Source organism: Myotis brandtii, unplaced genomic scaffold (genome assembly GCF_000412655.1).
Source record: "Myotis brandtii unplaced genomic scaffold, ASM41265v1 scaffold1162, whole genome shotgun sequence".
Classification (NCBI taxonomy): domain Eukaryota; kingdom Metazoa; phylum Chordata; class Mammalia; order Chiroptera; family Vespertilionidae; genus Myotis; species Myotis brandtii.
Genome location: NW_005354021.1, coordinates 191,441 through 195,686, shown reverse-complemented (window position 1 = coordinate 195,686; position 4,246 = coordinate 191,441). Strand labels below are relative to the sequence as shown.

The 4,246-nt window shown below is 40.0% G+C and overlaps 1 protein-coding gene across 1 annotated transcript in view; it reads left to right on the top strand.

Moving 5' to 3' along the window:
- Positions 1-960: 960 nt before the first annotated feature.
- The window catches only part of TRAK2 (trafficking protein, kinesin binding 2), a 64,775-nt gene continuing 61,489 nt past the window's right edge, over positions 961-4,246 (top strand). Inside the window, exon 1 of the mRNA XM_014528671.1 lies at positions 961-1,022. The gene's annotated coding sequence lies outside the window, so the exon portion shown is untranslated. The remainder of the gene's footprint in view (positions 1,023-4,246) is intronic.

Genomic DNA, 4,246 nt, shown 5'->3' with positions numbered 1-4,246 from the left:
CTCGCCATCTGTGCTGTGAACCGAGGGGCGGGCGTTGAAAGAGCTCTTTCTGGGTGAATTTGCGGTGGACTTTTCTGGGATGGATTGTGAGCCAAGACACCACACGTCTTTCCAAAGAGACGGTTGACTTCAGTTTCCAGCGCACATAATGGGTCCTGGCCGCTGTCCATTGGAGGACTGGCATGAAGATCATCCCTGACACTTAAAAGATTTCTGGGTCACAGCGGTGCTTGCCCACAAACCTTTTATCTAACCGTGCAGTTTCTGAGCCATAAACAAACAAACAAACAAACAAACAAAAACAGTGACCGTTCACTGGCAATTCGTCAAGCTAGAATGGAATAAAATGAAATGGGCTCTGAGTTTTAAATATATGCATAGTCGCTGTAGAATTGCATGTCCGAGCCCCCGGGGTCTCCAAATAGCAGGTTGAGGGTGGAGACGGGACACTTCAGAACAGACTGTGAAGGACAGTTGGGGGTGAGAGAGGGCAGGATGCGGACACTTTACCATCTCGGCATTCATTCAGCTTCCTGTTTTTAAAATTAAGTAACGTTCAGCAGGCCTCAGACATTCAGCAAGCGCACACTTTATGAAAGACGGTGTTTTGTCATTTTGTAGGTTTTTATTCTTATGCTAGAAGGGGTTGGAAAGAACAAACATTTGGGTGCTCTCCATCTGCCAGGCACCCCGGTTAGGAGCTCTGCATACATCCGCTCAATCACTACGATAACCCTTTTTCGCCAAGTCTGAGGCTCAAAGACGTTAAGTGGAGATTCAGACCTAGATTTGCCTCGCTCCAGAGTTACGGGTCAGGTATCTGGGACCTCCTTCAGAAATTATCCTGAAGGCATTTTCCAGTGTTATTTCCCAATACTGGTTTCTACACACTTTGGACATCTAGAGTAAGTCCAAACCCCGCTTTTGAACAAGTTGTTCTTTCTGCTTGCAGTTCCGGTCCCCCAGAGAGCTACTCATTAAGATCCTGAAAGCGCACGCCAAATCCACTCCAGTTTACTTATGTAAGACATAGGATTGGATTTTCACCTTAAAGGTCCTTTCTGGTTCAAAGTTTTAGTGAATCTACAGTTGGAAATACGAGCCAAGGAGCATTATTCTCCACTGACAATGCTTAATATCTATAGATTTTAAGAGTAGAAAGACTTGTTTCTTAAAATGTTTACTTCTCCACCCCTTTATGTTAAAAAACAGTATAAGAAATGAGACAGATGATGATAATATATTATTTCATGTTTATTTTGAGCTCTGTTATATCATCTGTACCAATTTCTGAACCTCTTTAGTTACCATACTGTTTAGTTGTTGAGAAATCTGAGGCATTAAAGTACATAATACATTTTAAATGATTTAATAATGGAAAGAACTAAATTATGCATGGGTTCCAGTCATTTGTTCAGATCTGCAGTGTTCATGTAATAATAGGGAACATTTATATAATGCTTACTACCTATTAGATACCCATCTAAATCTTTACCTGTATTAACCTATTCTCACAGAAGCACAACGAGGTAGTTTTAAAATTATATTTACTGGCTAATAACATAAATTTCAGTTGTACAACTTTATAATACAACATCTATACATTCTATGGTGTGCTTACCAGCCAAAATCTAATCTTCTGTCACCTCGTATTTGACTCCCTTTACCTTCTTTGTCCTCCCTCCACTTCTCTTCCCTTCTGGAAACTACCATTCTGTTGTCTGTATCAAGGAGTTTGTTTTGTTTGTTGCTTTTTGTTTTATATCCCACATGTGAGTAAGATCATGTGGTTCTTGGTTCTTGTTCTTTTCCATCTGACTCACACTAGCTATAAGTGAAATGCAAATCAAAACCACAATGAGATACTATCTCACACCCATTACAATGGCTCTTATCAATTAGTCAAATAAGTGTTGGAGAGGATGTGGAGAAAGGGAGCCTCATACACTGCTGATGGGAATGTAAATTGGTACAGCCGCTATGGAAAACAGTATGAAGGTTCCTCAAAGAATAGAGCTACCATACGACCCAGCAATACCTGTTCTGGGTATCTACCCAAAAAAATGGAAAACACTTATTTGTAAAGATATATGTACCCTGTGTTCATTGCAGCATTATTTACAGTAGCCTAGACATGGAAACAGCCCAAGTATCCTTCAACAGATGATGAGATAAATAAGATGTGGTACATACATACATACACTAGAATACTACTTAGCCATAAAAAAAAGAGATGAAATTTTTTGTGACAGCATAATGAATATTTAGAGTATCATGCTAAGTGAAGTGAGTCAGATGGAAGAGGTGATTTTATAGATAAGCAGAGGATAAGTGAACATAATCGTGAAGTGAGTCAGATGGAAGAGGTGATTTTATAGATAGGCAACTGAAGCAGAGGATAAGTGAACATAATTAAGGCCATTCAGCTACCTAGTGGTAAAATTGGGTGTTAACCTCAGGCAATCTCAGAATCTTTACTCTTCACATTTTTTGAGCATCTGCTGTGTACCAAACCACAACTGGATTTTTTAAAAAATTATAATTAGGTCATTTATCTTTACAACTAGCTTGTATAGAATGGAAGTTCAGCATTTAGTGTCTTGCCCAAAGTCACAAGATTATTAAATGATAGAGCCAGGACTTGAACCCACATTTGCCTGTCTTCAAGTCCATGCTTTTGTAATACTTTCAGTAATGAAATCTTGATTAAATACCTTGAAGGGGCCAAACACTGTGCTAAGTGCTAGAGATTTTGTCTCTGCTCTTAAGAAATACAGTCTGAAGAGGGAAAGAGACAATTGTGATAGTGTGTGACAGGACAGCAGCATACAGAGGACATCATACAGAGGTGCTGTGGGAACATAAAGAAAGAGCACTGAGATCTTCCTAGGGTGGGAAGGCTTGGGCCAGTCTTGGAAAAATAAATGAGAATCGGCCTGGACAAAGAAAGGAGAGGGGCTCTTATGGGCTGGATTCTGTCCCTCCAGAATTCTTGTTAAATGTTGAAACCCGAATCTCCATGACCTCAGAATGTGACTGTATCTGGAGATAGGGCCTTTAAAGAAGTGATTATGTTAAACTGAACCCTTTAAGGTAGGTCATAATCTTTTCTGATTGGTATCCTTATAAGAGAAACTTTGGCCACAAAAAGAAACACAGAGAAAAACCATGTGAGGACACATGGAGGAGGTGGCCATCTGCAAGCCTCAGGAGAAACCAAATCTACCAGCACTTTGATCTTGGACTTCTAGCATCTAGAACTGCGAGAAAATGAATTTCTGTTATGTAAACTACCCAGTCTGTGGTATTTTGTTATGGCAGCCCTAGAAGATTATACAGGGATGTTCTAGGTCAGTGGTTGGCAAACTCATTAGTCAACAGAGCCAAATATCAACAGTACAACGATTGAAATTTCTTTTGAGAGCCAAACTTTTTAAACTTAAACTATATAGGTAGGTACATTGTTATTAACTTAATTAGGGTACTCCTAAGCTGGCCTTTGCTAAAAACATCCTCAACCTGATTGAGGTACGTTCGCTGAGATAGACCCCTTCCAACTCTCCCATCCACACTCGTCTTGTATACTTGTTTCATCTATCTCCTTTCGTTCATCCTCTCTATATGTCCACCCCCCACTTCTTCTAATGCCACTTCTTCAAAATAAACTTGCCCAGGCCGAAAACCGACTTCTGCGCATGGGCCACGAAGTTTCAATCGCACTGTACGTGCGCGCCTGCACGTGGTATTTTGTGGAAGAGCCACACTCAAGGGGCCAAAGAGCCACATATGGCTTGCGAGCCGAGGTTTGCCGACCACTGTTCTAGGTGAAGAAATGACATTCAAAAAGCCTTTTAGGTGTGGCCAGGTGATTAGGTTTTGTGGTAAGAAGTGTTGAGAGGTGAAGTTGGAGACTAGGCTGAGACCATATTAGGACAATTTTGTATGAGATGCTAAGGAGTTTAATCTTTATCTTAAGGAAATGGGATGAAAAGGGTTTGTAGCAGTGCAAAAACATTAGCTCTGCATTTTAGAGCAATTTAGATTACTCTGAGAGCCTTGTGGAGGATAGATTAAAAGGGATAAGACTGGAGGCAGGGAGACCAGTTCAGGTGTCTATTGCCACAGGAAACTGAACTAAATATTTTCTTCGAATATCAAATGTCAAACTAAAACAGAACCATTGTGTTTTTTTTGTTTTTTTGTGTGTGTTTTTTTTGTCCTAAAATTTATTTATTTATTTATTTAT